Source organism: Etheostoma spectabile, chromosome 14 (assembly GCF_008692095.1).
Source record: "Etheostoma spectabile isolate EspeVRDwgs_2016 chromosome 14, UIUC_Espe_1.0, whole genome shotgun sequence".
Lineage (NCBI taxonomy): Eukaryota > Metazoa > Chordata > Actinopteri > Perciformes > Percidae > Etheostoma > Etheostoma spectabile.
The window spans coordinates 9,834,660-9,862,471 of NC_045746.1; the positions used below are offsets into that span (position 1 = coordinate 9,834,660).

The 27,812-nt window shown below is 41.8% G+C and overlaps 1 protein-coding gene across 2 annotated transcripts in view; it reads left to right on the top strand.

Annotated features, from left to right (window-relative positions):
* Positions 1-27,812, top strand: part of LOC116701441 (hippocalcin-like protein 4) — an 80,402-nt gene that overhangs the window by 42,623 nt on the left and 9,967 nt on the right. Inside the window, exon 1 of one of the 2 annotated variants that reach the window (XM_032535152.1) lies at positions 5,145-5,199. The exons of the other annotated variant lie outside the window; for it this stretch is intronic. The gene's annotated coding sequence lies outside the window, so the exon portion shown is untranslated. Of the gene's footprint in view, positions 1-5,144; positions 5,200-27,812 lie in introns of those variants that run through there. 2 annotated transcript variants of the gene reach the window in all.

The following is a 27,812-nucleotide window of genomic DNA, read 5'->3' on the forward strand; positions in this document are numbered from 1 at the left end:
TCTGGATGCGATTGCTTAATAGGTTGGGGTGGTGTGAGATTGGCCGGTGGAGATTTATAAAAAGACCGTGGTGGTTGTGGTGTGTGGATGAATAACAGAATGAGTGCTGGGTAACAACCGTAACGATTGAGCTGATAAGAAACACTGTGCTGCAAATGTATTTCGGAAATATAAGGCCAATTATTTTTAAGGATTCTATTAATACTACGAGGGCGGCTCAAACGTTTTCCAGGCCAAGACCCCCAAACTGCTGGGATGGAGTGGGGACCCCTAAATTATAGATATTGTATAAAATTGTGTTGATATCAAAACGGGTCCATAGTGCATGTGTGCATTGATGACGAGAAGACATCTTCTGCCTCCATTTATCTGTTACTACAGTGTGTGAATTATGTTAATGTGTATTTAAAGACATATTCAATAGTGGAAAAATGCACGGGGGGGGATATTAAAAAAAGTCTAAGGCAACCAAACTTTCGCGACCCCCCATGAAGTACCTCCGCGGACCCAGGTTGCAGACCCCTGATCACAGTATTAACAGAAAAAAAACAACGAAACATTTGAAAACCAAAATATTGCCTAACGATAAGACGGACTGGGGTCGCCATACAAACTATTCCTTAAAGAGATAGATAGAGATAAATAGAATGAATTACTTGGCCCTGCATATTCTGTGTTACAAATTCAGGACTGCGACTGGTGTTGTATCTGGTTGTCTAGTCTCTTGAAGATGTGACTCGTGCTTAACGGGATTGAAGGACCACACCATGGAATCAAATAAGGGGGTGTTACGTTCCCCCGCAGAAGATGATGCTTACCTTTGCTCGCATGTATGCATCCAAAACACGATGCGAGCCTAACCCTGGCTGACCTTGGCTAATCAGAATATTTCTATTTGCAGATTGTATTCCACTAATTGCGCTACAGGTAAACAGACACACACTGACACAGTTTCTGTTGTGACTGCTGCAGAACGTGTAAGATGAAAGGAAGGATTTTGTTTCGTGCATATTTACTCTGTCAAGCCAATTTGGATATATACTGGTTGGCCATTTGTGTGTAGGTGCTGGTAGGCCTGCTCGTGAATGGTGGTTGTTTACGTCAGCGGCTCACCTGGGTGTGGGTGCTTGTAATTGGGATTAGAGCGGGAATCACAGGTGAGGGGGGAGGGATCGGATTCCGGGAAGCACACAGTTTTTACAACCTCGGCTGGTGGGGGAGTGTTTAGAGCTTGTCGTTGGTGGCCTTTAATCAGTCAAGTCAGTCTTTGAATGCTTCTTTGCCAAAAAATGTTGTAAACTACGGATTAACCATACGTGACGACTGGCGGACCGCGCGGGGCCTCATGAACTGCACCATTAAGAGTTGTTTGAAAGGGCCTTCAGATTTAATCCAGTGGCATATTTATTGTGGACAGAATACCACTACGTTACTTTTAACTTAAAGCGGAACTTTCCTCAAACAAATATGCAAAACCTAGGTGTGTGGTGAGTTACCTGAGTCAAATTAGGTGGTAAAAGCATAAGAGGATGGAAACGTCACTTTTTGAGGGAACTGAGTGTATCTTCTTTTGGGTCTCAAATGGCCTTTTCAATGTTCGAATAAAGGTGCTGGAGCTCCCACAAGCTAACACTGAACACCATGAAAACCTGAATCTCTATACAATGAAAAGGTTTTATTAGAGATATTTCGTTGAAGCTAGATTTGAACTGCACAGAATCGGTCTATTTCGAACATATGTCACATTTATATTTTCAATAATAGTAACCCGAGACGTGCCCTAGTTTGAAGATTAGCTTGGGTAAGCAACACTTTGCCCGTTGTATTCCACTTTGTTGGGATGCAGGGCAATGTGTGCAGTTGACAATAAAACAGGAAGCTGTTCCCAATGAAATCTAAATCCCTACCCGAAAAAAAAACCACCCAAGACACCAAATCTGAATAACATATGTGGGTTTTCTGCGTTCGGCCTTTAGTGGTTCTATATTTTAGAAGAAGGACTACATATTGAGCAGCTGACAACAGCAAGGAACGGGAGAGAGATGATGTTCGGAACAGCTTTAGATCTGGAAAGTTAACATCCCTTAAAAGAAAACTGCAGTTTTTTTTAGCTTAATTTACACTTAACCCTGTCAGGTTTCCTCAGGTCAAATTGTCCGTTTTTCTCTATCAATGTTATTGTTACCTCCGCCAAAATAACATAATGATTCCAACAACACTCTTTGGCAAGTGCAAAATCTCTCCTCTCATTTAATTCTGGGGCCGCGTCTATTTATTTATAGCAGTTCAAAAAACATTTAAAAGTGGTTGTGACCTAGGCTTGAGGTATAACTATGTTGGATCAATGTTCAGTCGGTAATATCCACGACATCCATTCCTTACAGTATTCCTCATTTCTGAGTTTTAGGTACATTTTCTGTAAATGAGGGTTATGACCATAAAATTCCATAAAAATAACTGTAAAAATAAAGTTATAGTATGTAGTGGACAGTTCAAGGAGGTACGGACCCAAACGCAGGGAACATGGCAATCAGGTAGGAGTAGAGTTATAGCGAGGAGTATTCACAAAAAAACGGGTGAACCAAACCGGATGACAAATGCTCAAAAATCAAGTCCAAAGTAAAAAAACACCAAAAAAGCAAAGGGAAAAGAAACCACATCTGAAAAAATGAACGAAGCACAGATACCTAGAGAAGCAGGACTTAAAAAAAAAACACTGGCCAGAGCAAAAACACTGGCAGGAACAGAACGAGGCAAAGACCGACAAGAGCCAAAGGGCGTGGGCAGGACAATCGACAGACAAGAAGTAAAACTATGACAAGACCGAGACCAGACTTAAAAATTTAAAACAGGAAAAACAGAACATACAGACACCATTGGGGACCACAAGACAGGAACAGAGACAAAGACCAGGTAGGAGACTAGCGGACACAGAACGTAAGGAGAAGGACCCAAAACACAAAAAGGTGAAGGAAGGAAAGAAACTAACAAGGGAAACCCCCCACCAGAACAATAAGTAGGGTTAAATGTCAAAAAAGGGTTTGCAAATTGGAAACAAAAAAACATTCAAAAGGACAAAAACAGTAAGAAAAACGATGATTTATAAAGCCTCAACAAAAGGGTCGATTTTCAATTTGACGGTGAAGACAACACAAGCGGTAACCTGAACAGTGTCGGGAGTCACATGAAGGTTCTATGAATTTTTTGGGGGGGTTTAATGCGGTGTCTCCCCCTTGTGCCGGGGGCTGAAAAAACTCACCCCTGGAGATTTGGCGGACTCAGGTCAGAAAGCACGGTGATATCAGGTCTCGCCAATGTAGCGCCCCCATTCAGGAACCAACTCGCTATAAGAACAGAAGTGGTAGTAGTTTTCACACACTGGCGTTCATGGAGGAGCAGAAAAGGAAGAAGCATTGTCGGAAACGAGAAGAGGGAAACGGCAGACTGACCGAGGCCAGGGTGGTCGACACAAGTAACCCCCCAGGAGCTGCATATATCCATTCTGAGCTATTGGGGGGGGGGGGGTTCTAGAGGGAGAATCCCTTGCGAGCACGAAAAACCGAGAAAACAGTGATGAAATCGCACACAACTCACAGTGCGACTTTAAATCATACATAAGTAGAAGATTTGACATGCAGGCCCGTTTAAATGCATTGTTTTTGGTCCACTTCTGTATTTGGATTGGATCGCGTGTCTCACCTGAAGTGAACGTAAAAGCAAAGCGAGAAGCAGTGTTCACAGCAATCCAGATGGTTCCGTGTTTGATCACAACCAGAGTTCGGGTGAGCTTTCCCACCCGCTTCACACCAATCGGGCTATAAGACAAACCCTCCAGGTCGTTTGAGGCGGACCATAGAGGACGTAGGGTGCAAATGTAACATACGGAAAAAAAAAAGTCTTGCACCACTGGCTCCATATGATTTATTTGATGACTGTTTCGGCACTCAGGGTCTGGCAGAACAAATAACAAAGTTCCGGACTGAGCACTGAGATAAGGTACACCCTGGTCACATATCTGATAGCGGTTTTAATACTCGTTCCCCATTCAGGTCCGAAAAAGGCCTCTAGCAAATCAGCCAGAACATGACTACAAAACTTAACGACAAGAACACTGGTTTTATACGTTGTAGAGATTGCAATGTATACGCAACTTTTAATAGCCACAGAGAGCGTATGACATACACTTCCGAAGACGGAAAAGTTTAAAAATTTGTTCTAAATATTAATAAGGTGAGGGTACTTGGACAGAAAACATCAAGTCATGACTTTCTTTATTCCACAGCGCCATCAAGCTCAATCCACTCTTACTGGAAATTAGCTGACACGAAGGGGGGGGAACGGCTGGACGACGGGACAGAGATGAGCGTACGATATGTTGTTTGGCTTATTACTCTGAACAAGGAAGAAACCGCTGATGGAGACGGAGACTTGGGTGCAGCTACGTACGTGACACTTCACGATTGCATCAGCTCCAAACTGAACAACAGCAACAAAACACTTCCTGGTTTTACGTAATTAACAGGGTGGCGGGACTTAACGCAATAATGCTAGCACACTCAGACAGGTAGGCCTACACAGTGTGAGGAAAACAGAGATGGGTAGAGCAGAATGGCTGAGTAAATAACAAAAGATGGTAAAAATCTAAAGGAATAGTATATGTATACAATAGATGTATACGACACACACAGTTATGTATATCCAGACCATACACTAATGTGATAGATTCAATAAATAAATTAAATCTTACCACTTACCTGACCATTGACATGATTTTCCTGTTTTTGACCTGTGTTTGCTATTCTCTCTCTCTCTCCTCTCTCTCGATGAGGTGGGGGACCGGCGCGCGTTTTTTCTGCCTTTTTTAATTGACAACGGCTCCGTCCAATCAGATAAAAAGGGATCACTTCAAACGGTTATCTAGCAAAGCGTCGCGCGGGGGAGGCCTCCTTATGCAATGGTGGCAAGGGAGACGCAGGGTTCATTCATCATCTTTTCCAGAGAGAGAGAGGGAGAGAGTAGGGAGAGAGAGAAGGAGAGAGAGAGAGAGCGTGAGCTCACACGAACAGGGTTATTTACAGAGGGAGAGAGGGAAAAGAACTGCTTGGATCAAAAACACTGCCACGAGCATACCGCCAAAGCGAAAGGAAAAGGCTTTGGTTTCAAAGCTGCAAGGGTAGTTCTTCTTCCAGACATTACAGGGTATAGTGCGGACATTATTTGGATTTGTGAACGTCTCTTTGCGGCATCATGGTGACATGGAACACATGCTGTGCAAATGTTGTCAGATACGCGTACACATTCGTCCCTAACTAAAGCATTAGGATGAAGCGGAAGTCCCATTGGGCATTATTTTAAGGGTCTGTTATCAAAGGGTTCCTCACATGGAGGGACCTTAACCCGAGACAGTTTGTGCACTCACCCACTTATTTCCACTGGTAAACGAGTAAAGGGAGGTTAAATACACTGAAAGTGGGGGGACTACATGTAATACTCAAGGACACCCAGTACTGTAGAGGCAATTGAATACGGGACTACGCTTCTCTTTAAAGCAAAAGTATGGTCATTTGTTAATTCATGTCTGCCATTAGTTGGCGGCAAACAACGCTGGTTTGTGATGTGTTACATCTGGTGTTTGTGGGAATGCAGATAAATGGCATGGAGGATTTTAACTGTTTTCTTACGCTTATGGATGTGAAAAAAAAAAAAAAAAAAAATGCAGACGTGAAGTCAGTGCAAGCTGTCCTTCATGCTCTGGGTGCAAAAGTGGATGAAGAAATAAGGAAAAAATGGCATGGTCGCCTCAATGAACGGACTCTTGCTCGTTCTGCCACACGTAGGCTAGCGCATGGATTAGCAGGAAATTGATAAAATTGTGTTAATGTGCATAGTCTGTGCTTGAGGACTGAATTGTAGGGCTGACAGGCTTTAGAGTGGCTGGTGTTTGCTTCAACTATAATAAGTGCATAAAAAGGACTAGGCTGAATAACACGAAATTAATCTCTATTTAATTTTTTTAATAGTCGTTCGATACCCTTTGTGCAATAACACATAGCCAAAGGCGTGACACACGCACACGACACCAACATACTTTTGTTGTGAGTTGAAAGAAAATATCAGTAGACACACTGCACTTTGAAAATATAACGTCATTCTTTTTTTAATGGGGCGTTTCTATCATTCCATGTTCAATTGTTCACTGATAAGAAATCAAACTGAAATTGGTGGCATTTTTAGCAGAGACTGAAAGCAGTTGGCGATTTGAAGAACGGCTTGAATAGCGGGTGATTCGTCACAGTAAGGATCGACAGCGCTGTCATGCATTGGTATTTTCTCATGTCGTGCAGCCATCATATAAGAGAGGCAGAAAGCTCGTGTTTGCCTTCTACATATTTTAAATTGGAGGGATAAAAGAGGGGGAAGATACAGACAGAGAAACTACAAATCAGGGGAAAAACAAGTGGTTTAGTCCTGGCGTTATTATCAGTCCGTCTGTGAATGACACCGGCCGCGAACAATCAATAGGACCAGCTTCCAATTGTTGCGGTGTGTGAGCTTGTCACATTTCCCGTTTGGCCTTCGCAATGTGCACACTAGATAGGATTCCAGCACATGGGTTATTACATCACAGCAATATGACCCGGAATGTGTCCGATGTATTGTAGCCGTGCTGGTACCAAGAGTAAATTAAAGTCCAGATGGTTCTTAAGCAATACAAAGCCAAACCAGATTCCTTCATTATGGAAAGACACAAACCAAATGCACACAGGTGATCGAACACACCTGACAGACAGATGGTTCAGTTTGCCCGCTTCACCTTTGTGTGTTTCTAGCGGGGAATTTGACCTGTTTTCAACGTTTTAGATCAAAAATATGGTTGCTTTCACAAATTGTCCAAAAACAATATGGAGTCCTTGTGGTGGTCTCGCAGGTAAAACTCTAATTGAATTAGAATTTGGGGTGTTTTCTTTAAATTGTTGAACATGTGAAATCTTTTTTACATAAAGGCGTTTCAAAACACAGCATCAGACTAAACCAGGTCTGTGATAACTCAACCATCCGCTAGTCTTAATAAAATAATTCCATAGTTCTGCAAACAAATAGGTTTAAATGTCCACACACACACATACAGTAAGTTTTGGAAAGAATAGCGTGGCGAAAAAAGCGACAAATGTTTAAAAAAACATCAAAAGCATCAAACAAAAGCGCCAAAAAACGTGGGAGAAGAAAGGCATCTTTCTTTTTTCTCAAACACCCACCCGCAAGGCAATTCCAAAAACTGTCTCGGTTTTATTGTATTCTGGGGAGGATGGAAACAAGAACGAGGAGTTGTGCGATCCGCATGAGCACACTGGTCATGGTCACACGGCCCATTGACCCTCTGACGAAGATAGGAAACCTGATTTATTGTCTGGAAAACAACCAACACCTCTAGTTCCATTTTCCTTCTTGGACAGAAGACATTTTTCCACCAGGGGAAGGGTTGGACATGTTGGCCCCATGTCGTTCTTTACCACATCTGTTAGTGGCAGGAGGGTCTCAGTGCTCAAGGACAGCATTACTACTCAGTGTCACATTGTTAGGTTAGGTGGATGCTATCAATACAGATGGGTTCGCCTCTGCTTTACTTATACTGCAAGACACGTTTACACTCAGCAGACCCTGTTAGCTTGTCCGGTAAAGGGCATGTGGTCTCCAAGTGGTGCTGAGCATCCCATGAGAGGAAGGCATAAAGGTGCACAGGTAATCTATTCAGTACCAGCTCTCCTCCTTCAATAAACTATCACATTAAAATTGTGGCTTCGACGTAAAGGGGTACTGTGCGTGAAAATACTGAAAAAAAAGTGGGCTGGTGATTGCCCTCCACACCGACGCCCCCCACTTTTGTGGGAATAAACAGCGTTTTCCACGCCTCTGGGTCGGATACCGAAGCACAAAGGAACGAAGTGCACTCACGTGCACCAACATGCACGCAAGGGATGGATCGCTACCAAACAACGAAAAAGAGAAGTGGACTTACAACACAAACAGAACAGAGTGGGACTTTCTTCTCTGTCAGGAGGCCATTACTCACCATATCTTTACACGTAGCAAATGCTGCTCAGTGTTCAGTAGTTATCTTAAATCTCCGCTAATGTAATACGCGTCAAATGCTAATCAACGTACTGCATACAAATGCAGGGGGATGTCAAATTAGAGTCCCAGGACTTTGTACATACATGACAAACATATTATAAATATAACAAAAACAAACAAACGCTGTGCACAAGGCCAAACACTCCTTTCAGCCAAAGCAGCAACGACGGGTTGGTGTGCAAAACAAGGGATGAGGGGAGTGGGGGGATAAGGGGGGAGCAGTGGCAACCCAGGAGCTTTCAACAAGATGTCAACAACACAGCAAAAGGGAAAAGGACTGAAAAACAAAAAACAAATTTAACCTTGTATTGTTGTCGTGACCATATGTAGGACTTGTTTTTTGAGTCACTTATGTTACAATGTTGATTTATTTTTTAGGCTTTTGATGCTTTTTTTGACAATTTCTTTGGATGGTTTGAAAGCTTTGGATGCGTCTCTGGACACTTTTGATGCACATCTGATGCAATTCCACATGGTGGCCTCGTTGTGTGAACAGATAAAGTATGAATATAACCAATTCTCTGTACAGTAGGCTTCTAGCGAACTCATTACGGTTATTTTGGGACTTCATTGAAAAAAATCCCAACAATGAAATAGAAATTTTAATAAACTTTGACCACCCAGGAGGATGAAAGAAGTTGTATTGAACCGGGGCTTGTTATACATGACGGCAGCGGTTCAACCTAAAAATGGTTTCAACGCTCGCATGATAGAAACCGCGTGATTTCAATGGAAATGAAACGATGCGGAATTGCACAAGGGAAGTAATAACACGTATCTCAGTTGTTTCACTGTTCGTCATCGGTCAGTGTAACTCATCTGTTAGCACAGTTGTACTCACAACCGAAAGTGGGCTAACATTAGAGCCACAGCACTGCTGGGTACAAGTAAGGGATGAGGCAGACTCTATTCCTGAGGAAGCTGAGATCCTTCAACGTGTGCCAGCAGGAAGTGTTGGAGATATTGTCTACCAGTTTGTGGGCCAGCGCTCGTCTCTCGCATCTGCTGGGGGAAGCGGCACGGAGCCTAGCGAAACCAAACAGAGCTGAACAAACTGATCAGGACGGCTCATGATCGGCGCAAATAGGTACGTTTGAAGCTGTGGTGGCGAGGAGGTCGTGAACAAACTGTTATCTATCATGGATACCCTGACCACACTATCCACCAACATTGGTCCAACAGAGGCGCAGCTTATCTAAGAGGCTCCGCCGTTTAAATGCGCAAGGACCACGCTACAGGACAATCACTCATCCAAAGGCATAAAAAACTCTTCAATCACGTCATACCTGGGGGTAGATGAGAACTCTGAGACCCACAATATTGCAATAAGGGCAACGGCAACGGATTGGTCCATTTAATTTTGGCAACCTAAACAGTTGCACATTTTGTTTTCATCTTGTATATATTTTAAATATTGTTCTTAGTGATTCCTATATTTAGTTGTGCTTATAGTATCTAGAGTATTATTTTATATTATTATTATTGTCAGTATATGGCATGTATGTTATATTTGGGTGGGCTGTAAACATGTAATTTCCCAATTTTAGGGAACACAAAAAAAATCAATAAATATGCTATTATCTATCTATCTATCTATCGATCTATTATCTATTATCTAATCTATATATCTATTATCTATCTCTATCTAGTATCGAGCAGGCAGGGACGTTAACAGGGATGCTAGGGTAATGCTAGCTCATGAATCTGGGCAGGGGGGGGGGGGGGGGGGGCGGTATCTGTATTGTTTGGCATTTTAGTTTTGTTTGGCATTGTTCCGCTTTTGCAACTTCTGCACACTTTGGGGATGTGACATCAGTTTCCAATTGTGTCTTTTAAATGGTCGATGGTGGCTACCCTTATTCATATATTAAAAATCACGGATGGCCTCTAACTGTGAGAGCGTTAGACGCAATCAGGGCCGATTGTTTGCTCGAGTCCGGTTAAGTCCTGCGAGTGATAATCCGAAGTAGATGATGGCGAGTTCCACTGTTATGTTAATGTTTTCTTTTTCAACTGTACGTCAAGACTCATATGAACAAACCATTGCTATGTTCTCAAGTTTCCTATCTCAAAACAGTACACTGTTAATTGTGACTCTCATTAAATCCTTAGCAGGGATTCAAAAAGTGCCTCTCATGGGGTAGCTTCAGTGCGATGTACAGCAATGAGGCTGGTTGAGCAATAATGTTAGAGAGACATAATTCCCGAGGTTTTGTGCTACAAGCGGAGCGGTGGGAAAGAAGCTACAGTCAGATAACAGCTGACTGACTAGTTCAGGATTGGAACAAACAGGATAATAGCTACTTCCTCTAATATGGAAAGACCTATGATCCAAATACTGTGGAATAGAAGAGAATCAGAGTGGAGCAACAATATACGCTACCACAATTCCAGTGCTGTGCATTGTGTGGTTTTTCCAGTCCTTCTTTTACCCTTCTTGTCAATGCAGTAGCTGAATGAGTGACGAAACCAAAAAGCACCAAGCTTTGCTGTTATTCTCTTCATTTGTGGAATGCCTGGGACAGAGTAAACATTAAGGGTACTAATGGATTGCGGTTCCATGCTGTGTGTGTGTGTGTGTGTCATGTGTGTGGTGGTGTGGTGTTGTGTGGTGGTGTGTGTGTGGTGTGTGGTGTGTTGGGGTGAATAGAATGAGGTTACTGCTATGTAGCCCTTAACTGATGATTGATTCAACTCCATTTCTGTCAAATGTTGTATTATTAAGGGAGACAGATGTTGGATATAACGGAGAGACACGTGTGTGTGTGAGTGTGTGTGTGGGTGTTCTCGATCCCTGTGAGAACGGTGGACCAGCGATGATGGTGAGCAAACCACAAAGGATGTTTAGTAATGAGTTGGCATCACTGGCGGATAACTATAGAACTCCACAGCTCTCAGAGGACACCATTGAAGTGTGTCTCCAGTGGCTTGTCAGATTACAATACAGTTTTAAAAACGCGGAAAGGAACCTACACCAGCAATACTGTGGTGAGGAAACTGATCTCAGAATTTGAGTGTGATCCTTTTTTCATTTCTTTGCAAATGTAAATATGTCCAAAGCAAGTCACGGGGTGCCACATTGCATTGCACAGGGATACCTTGTATTTATAATTAATATAATGCTGGGTGTTTGGCATTAAGAGAGTCTCTGTTGTGGCTAAGTTACCAAGGTCGTCAGCTTTGCCCGAATCTCGTGAGGGCGCCATGCGTTTGCGGTAGATGTGACTAATGATCTAACCTCACGAGATTCAGGCGGCTGCAGTTAAGAGCCAATAGACCAGGGCGTGATGGGGAAAGGCTGGCTTTCAGCTGATCTACAGGATTGATTGGTTGGAATCGTACTGTGAGTCTTGTATACAGGTTATTGGAGCGATGTGACGAGGTTATTTGATTGAAGACTTATCATGTTAGCAGGACCAGTGGGCTGATGGTGACACTTTCGTCAGAGAATGAATGTTGTATGTTACATGTTGACAGTGGATAAACATAAAAGGGGGAGAGAGAGGGGGAGAACACGCAGCAAGGGCAGCAGGTCGGATTCGAAACCAGGCCGTGAAGGTCAGCCTAATGGGTTCCATAAAGTCAAGGTGTATTTCCAATGGACTAAGAGAGGCTGGCACCCAGCTCGGACCGATCCCAGCCCTTCCGGCAGCAGCAGCACACAACAGATGTGGGACAGGAAGTCGAGCACCGAAAACAAAACAAACATTGGGTCATTTTCAACTAAAACAGCCATGTACGGCGGGATCATATCTCCCTAAACTACACTTTGAACAGAAACGAGTGTTCCCCCTCTACTCGTCTGGATGGAAACAACTGTTGTTGGTTGGTGGTTCTTCCACGTGGAATTTGCGAGATCTCGGGGTTCTCGGGAATTCAGCTGTTACGAGGTCTCAGCGATCGCAACAAATATGGACACATGAGGGGTGTGTACGCGGCGGCGCGCACTGCGGCAGGACCTGCAGCCGTCCATCCGGTGGCAATTTGGGGTGACTGGGGAGCTAGAGGTTGCCCAACATGGAGAGCCATTGTCACATTGCTTAGTCTGTCATAATTAAAACAACTGGAGAACTGAGTACAGCTGATATATGCGAGGTACTGGTGGACATTTGATTAAGTTGTGTCTGGTTCATATAAATGCACTATATAATCATAAGGGTTATATTCGTTGGTGCTGCGACCAGGACTCCTAATTGCTTTGGCCTATGGACAGTGAAAACCAGGTTTAGCGCACGATAATCAAGTGGCAAGTTACCGTAGGCAAACAATGGAAAGCGACGAGCATCGGAACGTATTTCAATATGTAAAAGAACATTATTCTCTCTGAGCATAATTTCATTGCACTATACATCCCCCTCCCGGAAATGATTAACCAGTATACAGGGGCAGGACAGTTTACGTAAAGAAAAGGACCCTTAGGACGCAGGTTGTAGTAAAAAATCATAACAATTTTGTTCCAAAGAGGCCGCTAAAATCAACACAAACTACCGTTAAAGTTACATGTAGCACTGTACAACGACGCAGACGCAGCTTGATACACAATGTCGACATTTTCTGAAGATGGACACTGGACCAGCTGGGGTGCTTCAGAATCACGTGACATGTCATGTCAACAGAGGATAGCGGAGGAGAGGGTAATGTGCTGCAGGCATGTCCCCTGTCCCTGTTGTCTTAAAAGCCTTTCAACACATACACAATTAGAACAATAATTTACTGTGTGTGTGGTGTGGGTGTGTGTGTGTGGGGTGTGTGGGTGTGTGTGTGTGTGTGTGTGTGTACAGGCATATGGCCAAAGAATTATAGAGCGTGGTGTGTATGGCGTGGACAACTTGAGCTACATTCATATCACCTGGCTTATGTCAATAGAATGGGGTTTGTTTGAGGGTGTCGTGCATATGAGTGTGTGTGTGGGTATGTGTGCTGGTATCTTTCCACGTTGCCACGTATAATGGTCGTCCTGGCAATTATTAGCCCCATTTTACAAGGCGGCGAGGTCTGGTGACAGCAGAACAAAAGGCAGCAATTAGAACAGCACGTAGCACTGGGGACTTAGGTAAATGTGTTAACAGTAGCGTAGCAATAAATTAATACACAGGCGACCACCTGATGATGTTTCGGCGCTGGATGGGAGATAAAAGGTTAGAAGAGAAACGGCTCATAGGGAAAGAAAGCAGTGGGGTCCCCCTGTGTTCTCCCAGGGATAGAATGTGCCAGGTCTAACTTAGGTTGAACTGCATGAGGGTGCTGCGTGTATTAGCGAGCCATCTTGCTGATACAGTCACAGAGAAATATGTAGGATAAGAGTAATATGGAGGCATCATAGGACAGGAAGCAAAGCAACGACCTTAGCCACACAACACTCTTAGGCAAGATTATTATACAAGAATTTCACAATTTATAAAGCATAGGATGCAGACATCTACTGCTAGGAATCAACGATTGCTGCGTATCTTTCAAACATTAAAAATCTTAACACAATACTATAACTATTCTACTATTTCGAACGCTTTTTACATTACTAGCCCTGGGTTTGGGATAGGTTGGACACCATTACTATAGATATTTCCTGATCAATGATATACCAAATTAGTATAAAAGGAGTGCGTGGGCGACATGCATTCAATTTCTTTGTAAAGCTTTATATATTTAGATGGTAATTTGATATGAACGATTTGAAAAAAGTAAAGGATAAGACCACGAGATTGGCAGTTACATTCAGGATGTCGTCACATTGATTTAAAAAATACCATGATTTAAGGATAAAATGACACCACGCCTAATAAGGGAAGCCAACGTTATTTCAAGTTATTTTGGGGTTAATGATAAGTCTGTGGTGGACAGATCTGAGTAAGGTCACAAGCAGGTCAAGGTAAGGTAAAAAGTGCGAATGCAATATGCAATATCAATACAGTGTCACAACGGGTTTATAAGATCCAAATCTAATTCCAGTGTATGTATAAGTTTGTTTCCTAAGTCAGCAACATTTAGCCATAGCGTCAAGGGTTGCCTAGTAAAGCCTTGTGACCAGACGGCCATTTATTACTGTTTTGGGGTGAGAACAAGCACCATTTGTTTTCGCTTGGTTTGGTTTGTCAACATGATACGAAAAGTATTATAGCCGATATGATAAACAATCGTTGGAAGGGTGATATCTGTGGCCAAGAGCAAAAAACCCTTTAATTCCTTTGATCATGTAGACTAGACTTGGGGGTGGATAAAAACTACACGTTACTATATTGTCTGTGGTTGCCATATGGCAAGTCAAGATTAAGTGGAACACTAATCATGTGTTAAGCTAATAGAATAGAATGCTGGCCTTGTGAAGTGTCTTATGTACAATACCGTGTGCATGAGATGTTAAGAAACCCTATCCAGTGTACACAAAATCAAATATGAAATGGAAAGAGAGTGCAGAGAAAAAAAAAGAGAGTGGGGAGTAGTGAGGACGAGTGCATGAGAAGCAATTGTATATCTAAAGTATGTTGAAAAATATAAAGGGTTTGTATACACTACAGGCATAACCATAGTTTGATTTATCAAAGTCTATAATATTTGCACAGTAATTGGGTAAGATGTATAGATAATAAATAAATAAATATTCACCCCCAACTGGTGAGAAAGATTCACAGCAACTAACACGCCCGCGTGACATCCTGTGTTTTGGGAGGAGTCAGCGGGCTAACGGAGTGCCTTTAGTTTTGGTCTTGATGGCTAACTGTGTCTTTTGGGTCCTACAGGTCCAAGTAACTTGGGTTGTCACCAAGTCTCTGTAAATGTAAGGTACCACGCAGCAGGTCCAGTCAGGACATCAAGCTCAAGGTCCTCATGTTCTACGTAACTTCCGGTATCGCGCAACACGCGAAACAAGCAATGGAGCACATGATCTCTTTATGAGTAACAAAGCTGAATTCAATAAGCACTACAAGAACCCTTGCTCAGATCAATACATGGTCAGGGGATAGGGTTGGCGGCCAAATAATCAATATGTTTGTCCATACTCCACTCCTATTGGGGTCGTTTTATGCTCAGATGATCACAATGGTCTGGATCACAAGCAGCTTGGTTGTTAATACTTTACGACAGGTATTGCTGTGTGAAAAATTGTTGCACAGGAAGCGTTTGCTCGCAATTTTCAGACCGTGCGTTCCCGTGGTCTGACAACAGACACGCTTCTATTTGTTCCATCAATCAGCTGTCCTCCAGCTTAAGTAATGGCCAGCACGTCGCTCATGCTTTACGTGAGTGACTACAACCTGAGTCTTGGTACAGTACCAGGCAGGACCAAACGACGTCAGGGTTAGACACTACGATGACTGTATGGAGTCATCGTACGTGGGGACAGGACGCTGATATAGTTGGAAATATCAAAACAGGTACGACGTCAATAACCCACGTTAGAGGTAGAGTCTAAATCGCCAAGAGTTGGACGACTGACACCATTTTGGGTAATGAGAAGAGCTTGTGTGATTCAAAAACCAACGTCAACAGTCAAACCACGCAATGTTGTACAGAGCCGTTGTATTTCGGGGTGTTGAAAATCGTACTTGTCAATTCCAATACAAAATGTTCGAAATGGGTTATATGGATTTATGATGATGGCACCATTTTTTAACAAGGCCACATTTTAGTATCATGAAAGAAATTCAATCTACGTACTGAGACAGCTAATGGGTCATGCAAGGTTGGACAAGATCAGATGTCAGATGTCAGACAGACTCAGGTTTACAAAAAAATAAAAAAATTAATAAAAAATCAATCCATCATGAATTGATTTAAGCTCCAAGACTCAAAATCGGATCGTAGAATTCCAAAAATCAACAATTCATTATTTTTTTTTTTTTTGTAATGGAGTTATACTATCCCCTGGGAAAAGGAACTAAATGTACATATACGAAGTTTTTTTTTTTAATGATAATCTTTTGAATAAAAAAAAAGATTTTAAATGAAGGTAGCTTAAAAAGCAATATGGAATCGTGACATATATTAAACGGCGACCCCTACTTTCCAATGGCTTCCCCGTGTAACTCCAATGATTTTGTGTTGACTCTGAGCACTGTCGAAACCCAGGATACCACCAATTACTGTGCCTGAATGCATCCTTTGTTGACACAGAGAGACGAAGCAAAGCCTAAGCCAGAGATTTTCAACAGGGGCGTGGTGACCAGGGGTCCCAGGTTACCCCAGGGGGCTGCCAAATTTTTGTTGCCAATCATTTGTTCAAAAATGAAAGTTTGAAAAGATACATTGATCCATATCAATCCAACGTATTACTTAGCAAAGGTAATATGGCATCTGTGTGAAATAAATGTACCAATGGATGAGAGCAGCATTGAGAGATTCACTGGGCCTTCCAAATGTAGGTAACATTAAACGTGTTATAAAAAAATGTACGATATACATTATCCCCCCAGTGTCAATATGCAATTCAGTTTATGAATATATGTTGTGTGGTTGGGGGGGGGGGGGGGGGTGCACACAAGCTAAGGGGCTTTGGCCCACAAAGCGTCAAAGCTAGCAGCTTGTGCAGACATTGTGTAACTGAGTCAGTTCACTTGTCTCCTGTCCCACTGTGTTTCAGAAGTCACAAACAAAACATATTACCCCCCCCCACTCCAGGTCCAGTGGCTTCGATGGCTCTAAAAGCAGCATCTGCTGCTGGGTGGCTCTTGGGTGAGCAGGCAACTGTGGTCAAGACAAAACAAAAAAATTCTATTTCAGTTTTGATGAGTTGCATGAAGATCATTCAGGGTGGGGTTATCATCCACAGTATCAATAACTTTGTCCATCCACTTTGCTCATCAGATTGTCTATACTCTCTCTCTCTCTCCTCTCTTGTAGTCATGGCCAGGGTTGGTATTGGACTGGTATCCTATTGATTGTTTCTATTGCTGCTATGGTCCTTGTACTTTTTCCATCCACCAAGGTTATTGTGCGCGCACGCAGCAACGCACACACACACACACACACAACACACACACACACACCACACACACACACACACACACACACACAACTGTTGTATGGGAGGCCTGCTTACCCTTTGTCTCTTTTCCAACTCATCTACAGCTTTTGCCAAATAATCATTTTCAGTCCCAGGACAACACCCTGTCATCTGGGCGACGTTCATTAATAGCCTGAATAAAAATGACTGCTTGCGCCTGTTGTAACTTTCGCTGTTTGTCACAAGGAAAACCTTTTGCATAGAAGAAAGTAGAATAACTGTGGCTCGAGTTTCGGTCAACCCTGAATACCTTACACACTAGATTGGCTTTACAATTTTTAATCCAATAGCAAATCAAACATTATGTATTTTATAGATTGTGACCAAGTGACCAAGATTGATTCCTCTCGCCACTTGTTTTACACATAGATCTAGTCATTTTCACGTTGCAGTCATTTCAATTCAATGTTTTTTAGTGTCACATCATAACAAAAGTTATTCAAGACACTTACTTAGAGTAGGTCAGAACACACACACTTATAGAGCTAGATTGTTTCTTTATTACATGTGAGAAAAAGTATGAGTTATCACATGAGAGCAAAAAAAGCACATTATGAGAGAAAAAAAGATTCGAGAGAAAAAGATTTCATACCGATAGCAAAAACGATAGTATTTGTATAACTATTAATTATTCTGGAAACTGTTTCCTTTATCATATCTCTAAGTCCTATGGCCAATATACAGTGAAACACACACCCCAGTGAAGTTTAAGTTGGAGTCATTAGGTTGTTTCAAACCCTTTTGTCGTCTGGGTCAAATTGACCGTTCAAAAGATTATATCCGAACTTGACCAAAGAATGTTGAAAAAAGGTTCAAAAGTGACCAAACAAAATCGGAAAAATCGCAAAGTGACAAAAAAACTGTTTATTGTGAATGTGAGAAAACTGTTGTTAATAAAAAAAACTACAAAAATATATAAAAGTGACATCAAAAATTGGAAAAAACATCACAAAACGTTGAGAAAAATGTGAGGAAAAAACCAAAATGGTCAAATTTCGGCCCAGAAAAACAAAGTTGCAGGTCGATGGGGAGAACAACCAGGGTTAACCGTCCCACTGTACTTTACTGGCCACCATTCAGGAATGGTGGGGAGGAGCCGCCGAGCTTTTCCTGTCCTTTATGTCGAGATTCACAATGACATTGCTCACCAACTTTGGGGTTCGGGTGTGTCGAGATATTGTGGTTTGATGTATTGAGGGGTTATTGTGTGGACTTACTTCCATTGTAAGGTGTCTGTGTGTAAAGTGCACCGAAAACATTTCCACGGTAACAACGAGTTAGACCAATCAGAGACGGCGCACGTCTTTTAAATATCAAAAAAAAGGAGTCACAAACATGTTGCACCTAGAAACCTTAGAAACCTTAGAACCTTGGGATAGTGGACAGCGGCCTGGCGAACAAATCGCCTATTAACTCGATAATAACAGCCGTGAAAGTAGTAGTATCTTTAAACTTGATCAAAATACAGACGGATGGAGATGGAGAAGGGTAACTGACACGAGTCGCGTGGATCAGCTTTGTGGGAAAAAGAATCAATGGAGCAGGGGATGACAGCGACCTAACCAATCAGCGCTCCACTTAGCACCAACTGCAATGTTTATTTAAATCGAGTTTCCTGGCACACGTTGGGTGCTCCTGGGTGCTCAGTATTTCCATGGTGCCGAGCCCCAGAGACCAAGGATCAGGTACATATACAGTATATACAGTAACAGGGGTTGGCAATGAACTGAACACGCCTCTCATTTAGTGTGGGAGGTTCATGGCTAAATTGGACCAGCCTGGTGGCCAATCTTCATTAATTGCCACATGAAACCATAAGAGCAGACGTGAGGTCCAATTAGAGGTAAGAGCACAGTTTGCTCAAATATTGCAATGCACACAAATCATGTGGTGACATACCAGAGTTCAAAAGAGGACAAATGTTGGTGCACGTTTGCTGGCGCATCTGGACCAAGACACCAAGTCTTTGTGATGTATCAAGAGCCAGGTATCCAGGTAATGTCAGCATACCACCAAGAAGGACGAACCACATCCAACAGCTAAAATGTGGATGCAAGAGGAAGCTGTCTGAAAGGGATGTTCGGTGGCAACACCCGGATTGTATCCAAAAAACATTAAAACCCGGCCTGCCCAAATCACGGCAGGAATACCTGTGCACCTCAACTCCCTGTTCCACCAAAACTGTGCGTCGGAGCTATCACAGGGTCAATATACACGGCCGGGCTGCTATAGCCAAACTTTGGACTCGTGGCCAAGGCAAACGTCGGTTCAATGGTGCAAGGAGCGACAAATCTTGGGAGTGTGGACAATGTGAACAGTTATGTTTCTTGATGAGTCCGCCTTTACTGTTTTCCCCACACAGGGGAGTTACGGCGTGGAGATAGCCCAAAGAAGCTACACCACGACTGTTGCATGCCAAAGTGAAGCATGGGGGTCGATCAGGATGGTTTGGGCTGCCATATCATGGCATTCCCTTGGCCCCATACTTGTGCTAGATGGCGCGCGTCACTGCAAGGACTTCCGAACCATTCTGAGGGGCCATGTGCATCCAATGGTTAAACATTGTATCATGCGGAGGTGCGTGTATCAGGATGACAATGCCCCCAATACACACAACAAGTCTGGTGAAGAGGTTGGTTTGATGAAAATGAAAGTGAAGTTGAAATCTCTATGGCCTGCACAGTACCAGATCAAATATTTTGAGCAACTTGGGGGTGTTTTGGAGGAGCGAGTCAGAAACATTTTCCTCCACCAGCATCAAGTCGGAACGGCCCTATCCTGCAAGAAGAATGGTTAAAATCCTTCTGACCCGCTGCAGGAATTGTAAGTCATTCCCAAGACGAATTGACGCTGTATTGGCCGCAAAAGGAGACCCTACACCATACTAAAAATTATGTGGTCTAAAACTGGGGGTTGCAGTTTCATTGTCCAACCCCTCAAATATGTGTAGGTTGTATGGGTTATAAGTGTAAGAAGACAAATGTGCATAGCTTTGTAACACACGTTAATATGATAGCCTCAACACTGGCTCTGATGGTAGTAGTCTTAACTAGGTACTGAGCATGCAACTGCAACAAAGATGAACAGAAGTGAGTGTCTCACTCTGTAGTTGAAACAGAGAGCTCAACACACAGGGTGAAAACAGGATCTGCAGCAAGTGCGTACAACAAAAACATGGGTTTTATGAAATTAAACCATGTAAACCTATTCCGTACAACCTCAAAACACAAATAACGGAAATGGAGAAACGAGCACGTTTTAGCAGAAAGTCTCGCTACACAACCCTGTAGCTCGGGGTCAGTCCTTTTAAAATCCTTATTGAAAAAAACAATGGATGTACATAAACACACTTTAAACATTAGAAAGATTGTTCTTCATTGACTTATTGATTTAAACTACTATAAAGTCAGCACTATACCCCATTCATCAATTACAGGGCGCACACGTTTCAGTATTTTGTCATCAATGCCACCCCAACGACCAGTCCATACATACTTACGGGACTTTAGCTTAGCCCACATACATACATACTACTTTACATCTATATCCTTCGTTCCAGCAAGCTGAACTATCTGTCCAATCTGAGACTATGGTTAACCTGGTCCTCAGGTCTCTGCAGGGTAAATCCAGACAGCTAGCTAGACTATCTGTCCAATCTGAGGACTATGGTTTACGGTTACCTGGTCCTCAGAACTCTGCAGGGTAAATCCAGACCGCTAGCTAGACTATCTGTAATAAATGAAATGGAAAGAAACGCTTGTCTGAAGTACACAGTGTTTTTTGACCCTCATGTTGTCTTTGGGTCAAATTGACCTATTTTCCTATATCAATTTTCTTTTTAATTCCCCAAAATTACATGATTGATTCCACACAACGCTCTTTGCCAAGTACAAATCTCTACTTTCATTAATTTTGGGGCGTCTTATTTGATTTTATAGCATTGGAAAAACAAATTGAAGTGGTTTTGAAAAATATTGAGTAAAAGTTGACATATTCCAGTCTGTGATTATCCATCAACATCCATTCCTTTAATTTTAGTCTAAATAATACCTGATTTTGGCTTTTCTAACTCAAACATTAGGTATAATTTCCTATAAATGAGGTTTATTGACCATAAATTCCCAAAATAACTGTAAAACTAACATCAACAAATCAGTGTTAGGTGGTTTGAAACGTCCAAAAAAGTGGCTAACATTGAAAAAAGCGTGAAAAGTGTTGGAAAAAAGGGAAAAAATGTAAGAAAAAGTTCAAAACAGTGATAAAAAGCCTCAACCAAAGTGTTGATTAGCAATTTTGACGGGAAGACAACACAAGGGTTAATTAGGCTTTTTTCCCTGAAAAACCACAGTTTTGGACATACAAGGTTTTCCCCCGACAGCGTTGATTTGTTAGTCCTCAGATGCCGCTGTAAGAACTACTTGATGAATAATATTCATGGCATACATCAGCTTAATAACAAGTAAAGCGCCTTGATTGAAAGAAAACTGCCATCCAAATGTGAGCTTTATTATTACTGACTGGCACGCAAACTGCATCTTATTCAATCAGTAATCAAGCTGAGCTGACACACACACACACACACACACCACACACACACACACACACACACACACACACACACACACACACACACACACACACACACACACACACACACACACACAGTGACAAGCGCAAAGTCTCCCACGCAGTTACACCTCAGATTAGACTTTGTGTTCCGTCTTTGTCTCACAGGGAATAGGGCATTAGCCTTCAGACGTGAGAGACACATGTCCTCTCTAAGAACGCCTGTTGGGGACAGTTTTCTACAAACTCTGCTTATCCATCTCCCTGCTGCCTTCCATCTTCATCACCTTTTCAGTCCTTGTCTCTCTCCCTGTCTTTCTCTTTGTCTTTTCCCTCAGAGGTGTGAGTCCAGATTGAGTACCCCCCCCCCCCCCCTTTTTCACTCACAGCCTTTTCTAGCTGTGTCCATCTCCTCCTATATTATAATTTTTCATGTCAGTGAATAGTTCCAGTGAACGTCTGTGTGTGATGGAGCTAAAAAGCTGGTTGTCCCTGCTTGATGCTGTTATTAGTGTGTGTGTGTGTGTGTGTGTGGGTGTGTGGGTGTGTGTGTGTGTGTGTGTGGTGTGTGGTGTGTGTGTGTGTGTGGTGTGTGTGGTGGAGAGACTGTCAAAGACATCGTGGCACACAAAAAACAGCGGATCAACTGGCGCAGTATTCACATTGCAAAAGGCGATCGCAAAAGAAAGAGATTTTTGTAAGTTTGAAAGAAAATATGAATAGAAAACTTCACTTTGAAATGTGACTGACGTTCTTTGTTTAGTGGTGCCTTTATATGCAATATTCAATTTGTTCAATAAAAGAATTTTGGAAATGATTTCCTTTCATTTATTTTAAATTCAACAAGCAATGTGTTGTATTTTAGCAGAATACTGAGAGCAGCAGAAATGCAGAACTGAGTGCACTTTACTATCTGGTTCTTTATCGCACGTAATATTGTTATCGCGATATTCAACAACAATTGCACACATCACATATTTTCCATGTAATGTAAAAAGCTGTGGTTTGTTTGGTAGCTGTTAAGCTAATCTAGAAATCACTTCAAAATCTTTCAACAATGCACGCACACTGTTAGATAGATGGATAGATGGATAGATGGATAGATGGATAGATAGATAGATAGATATTGATCCCAACAAATATCTATCTATCTAACTAACAGTGTGCGTGCATTGTTGAGAGATCTTAAGTGGTACTGTTGATTTATTGTATAGTTAATCATTCTCAGTACTTTTAGTCTCGTGTGTGTGCGTTGCGTGGTGTGTGTGTGTGTGTGGGTGTTGTGGTGTGGGTGTGTGGTGTGTGTGCTGTGCGGAATAAGGGGTTGTGCTGTGCATAGCCCAAGCCTCTTGATCATCAGTGCGATGTGTGTGTGTGTGTGTGTGTGTGTGTGTGTGTGTGTGTGTGTGATACGAAATGTAATAAACGGCTAGTTTTTACTTGCTGAGCGATGTATGACTTTAAAAATGTTATATTTGTATTCGTGCTTCCTGTGGGACTGCAGTTGTAAATTAGCCTAAGGCTAACTCTGGTGCAATGCAGCAAATAGTTACGTTTATGTTTTAATTGCACATTTTCCCTTACAAATTAAATTAAATTTCTTCGGTCTTTTCCTGGTTTTAAAGGCTGCATTACGGTCAATTGATGGAATTTCATGGAATAACCAGACTTAGTAGCTGTTTCATTGTTTGCCTTTACCCACTTGGCCACTATATCCACATTATCAATGAGTGTTTATCAGATCTGTTGTTTAAATATTTTGTAAAAGCACCAACGGTCAACCCTGCAATATCGCTGCAATATCAACATTCCTGTATTTGCTCAAAAATCTTGTGATATTTGATTTTCTTCATACTGTGCAGCCCTACTGTAATTGTGGTTAAATAGCAGTTTTTTGGATGTGAAAAAGCCTTTCTCATTTCCTAGACCAGCTTCATCAGGGAGAGTGCATGCAGGTTTGCCTCATCAGGTCCTTTCTGTAGGGAGGGGCTGGGCAATCCTCAGGTGTAGGTAAAATAGTTCTGCAGTGAATGATAAATACTTCTAATGTTTGGGGTGCTTATTGTAGTGGGTGCACATATATGTATAAATAGTAATGTCAACCGTACCATCTATCCAATTGTAATGTTTTGAGAAACTTAAGTGTTAATGTTGCATGCTTAGTTTAGCTGACCCTATCATCACCTGTGTAGGTGGTGTGGTCCAATTAGGGGGGGGACAAGAAGGTGGAGGGGCGTAGAGAAAGACCCAAATATCGGTGGGCCGATATCATTTCCTGAACGATGGGTATTGGCATTTAAAATATATATTTTAAATATTCAGATTCTGATAAATTAATCTTTAAAAAATGAAAGGAAAACGGACAACCATGTTACGATGGTGTTGCATAGTTTGTCCACTAGAGGGCACTCTACAAAAGGTTTAATGTCTTAAGTTTGCATTTATTTATACATTTTGTTTATCAGAACTTGAATATATTTTAACGTTCCTCTGTTCTGTTGTGTTTAGTGAGAACTTATTAATTACAAATAAAACATTTGTATCGTATCAGCCTTAAAAATCGGCCAGGCTCTAGTAAGGACTCTAGAGAGTCTGTAAAGTGTCAACTTGCAGAGACGTTGTATACAGGGAATTATTGAGATTCTATTATTACTTTTGCTTGAGCTATTGAGAAACCTGTAGGTTCATTTTTGTTTTGTTTTTTTCAGAAGTCTTTTTATGGGCAGTGTGCCGAATGATGTATTTTATAGCACTTTAAATAAATCAGCGTTATTCACGACGATCCACGTTCACCGTCTGCTGTGTTTTCACCCCATCACCATGCATCCAACCTCAGTGTGTCCTTGTCGCCACCATCCTGTGTGGACGTGGGCTGCAAGGTCTATTTTTCACAGTGGAATAACGTTCAAATTAGAACCAAAGGGAGTGAGTTTGAATGTACTGGCATCACAGAGTTTTAATCCTGTGTAAGCTGTGGCTTTAAAACTAAAATTGGTAATTTTGTGATAAAGCTATGTGAAATATGCATTGCTGCCCATGTTAACGTCCCAAGTCTTTTATTCATTCCACACTTGATTCCTGTGAGCAAGCAGATAGTAGCAGTGCTCCACAGAAACAGGCGGCCTAAAAATCTGACTGAATGTCCATTTTGTTTTACTAAAATTATTCAGAACCATGGCCATGTTATTGGGTCGCAATACGTAATGAGTTATGCAACACAGGGGGATTGCTAGGAGCAGTTAACTTACTCTAATGAATGAAGAAAGAGGCCAATTTGAAGCAGTGTTATTGATTTACAGTATTTGGCTTTTTGGAGGCAACAGATCAATCTATAATCACAACACTGGCATATTCTCATCGTATAGTTATTGTGCTGAACTTATAGTATTATATCCAGCGGACACAAAGAAACATTGGCATCCGTTTGGAGTGGTTTCGGAGTCCATCCGACAAATGTGTCTACTTTTGTCTCTGTTTTGGACTCCTGGGGAAAATATCCGTCTCTCTAAATGCTCCACTATGTTCACCAGCCAGTCGCTTACTTTCCCTGTCTGCTGTTTTGTGCTGTGCCGGTAGTCTGCAGTGAGTTTATCACAGCTTTTGTGGTTTATGGGGCGGCTGTGGCTCAGTGGTAGAGCGGTTGCCTGCCGCAAGGTTGGGGGTTTGATCCCTGGCCCTGCAGTCCCTGCAGTCCCATGTCAAAGTGTCCTTGGACAAGACACGGAACACCAAGTTTCCCCCGGTGCTGCGCATCGGAGTGTGAATGTGTGTGAATGGTGAATGTATCCTGTAGATGTAAAAGCGCTTTGAGTAGTGATTAAGACTAGAAAAGCGCTATATAAATACAGCACATTTATGTATGTCGACAATGAAATGGATGAGAGTGAACCAAAACAGTTAATATGCAAAATCCAAGCAACAATCCGAAAACCTGAGGAAAACCACAGTTTTGTACTTGGAATGCCCCTTTCACATTGCACATAGTCATTTGATCCATTATTGATATTGATCCATTATTAATATTGACTACTATAGCTGTAAAAGTTACTATGTCTGCATTAAATTCATTCACCTGTACAGCCATTTTGATCTCATCCACAATTGTGCACAGAAAGTTCCCATTCTTAATCCCGCCTACTAAACTGTGCTTGTTTTTACACAACAGCCATCAGTGAGCACATCACCACTCTTTTTTATATCACTAAATAAATTGTACTGTATTGTGGGCGGCGATTCAGAGAACTTGTTTCTATAAACCAGGGGTATAAAATTTCACTGGTCTTACGATTCGACTGCAATTATCCTGTCAACGATTCAAATCGATTTAATTTCCCAATGCAGTCAGATTTATATGGCCTCCCCTTTTAATTGCATCTGCTCTTAAAAAAGACATTTACTGAATGTAGCGGATTCTGAACACAGTAGACCGCAGACAAAAGGCAAAAATAAAAAAAAGCACCTCCCGGAAAATGAGCAAGTAACATCAGTGGGCAAAAATTGATTATGGTCTGTCACTGCATCGATGTAGAATCATCCAGTTCCACATTGTGATGCATCACTGCAGTGATTAATAACCCCCCCAATAAACAGTAGGGGTGGGGGAAACAACCTCGATTCTTGGTCTCATTGCAGAAAATTCAACATCCAAATCTTTTGTTAATGTAAATGCAAACACACACACACTAGTTACCAATTAGAAGGTTGTCATGACAGTGTGTGATGTAACAAAAAGTAACCACCCAGAGTAATGGACAAAAGTATTTAAATCTCTCACTAAAGTAATTATATTCCACTAAAAGAACATTCGAACATGCAATTATGTGTGACATCTGGAGTTGTAAAGCTTTTTAGTTATTTAGATTGTTATGCAAATCTAGGTGATGTAGGTTATGTTTACCTTACAACCCCCACACGTCATAAAATGCACCGATATTAATTCACCCAATTAACTTCCAGCTAACCTGCTTTCTGCTAGTTATAAAGGTGTATTGAGTGAGTGTGTGTGTTTGTGCGTAAACGTGTATATATATATATATATATATATATATATATATATATATATATATATATATAACACATAAACACAAAACGTCCATCTGTTTATTTAAATTACGACTTTTTACACATACTCTGACTTTTCAAAGTAATAAACACAGTGAGAAAAAATAAATTGTATGTAGAATTTTTTTTTGATGCATCAATGATCGTTGCATCATCGTATCACAGCCCATCAACTCGGAGGTGCTTCAAGATTCCCACGCCTAATAAACAGGAACAGCAAGAGTCCGTATTCTATGCATTCACGGGTCTGCCTTTTCATTCTGGGTTTCTCTTAACACAGTAATCACATCGTTATTGCAACACATGCATACCCCAGTTGGACATACTTGTGCATTCATATAGGTGTTAATGCACTCATACAGACATCAGCAAAAAGACACGGCATCAACGCCACAGAGATTTGATTTATTTCCAAGAAACCTGAAACACAGAGGCTTATCTCCAGACAGCAACACCTGAATAGTTACAATTTTTTTGCGTCAGTAGGATGAGCTAGCGGAGACCTGAGCACCTGACTGGGAGACAGCCCACGACCCGGGGACGATTAGAAGGAACCTACAGGTTGCCTGTTTTGCTGCAGTGCTTATTTTGATTATTTCAGATGGGATAAGTTCCCAGTGTGTTTGCTCGGCTGACTAGACACGCCTCTCCCCGGCTTCCACAGGACACTCTATTATCCGCTACGTTGGCTTCCCCTAACAGGGGGATAAAATCTCATCTGCCTCGGTCAGAGGCAACACACAATGTGGCTGTGTGTGTGTGTGTGTGTGTGTGTGTGTGTGTGTGTGTGTGTGTGTGTGTGTGTGTGTGTGTGTGTGTGTGTCCAGGAGGGTAAAAGCCAAAATTAACCCACCCCTTGTGGCACAAATTGGTACCTTTGGTGGAGCTAGATTTGTTTCTTTATTACATGCGAGAAAATAAATGATCTGAGAGACAAAAAAAAAATATTTGAGAGAAAATGTTATCACACTGAGAGCAAAAAAAGCATTTTATGAGAGAAAAAAAAATATTTGAGAGAAAACGTTTTCATACCAATAGCACAAAAATCTCT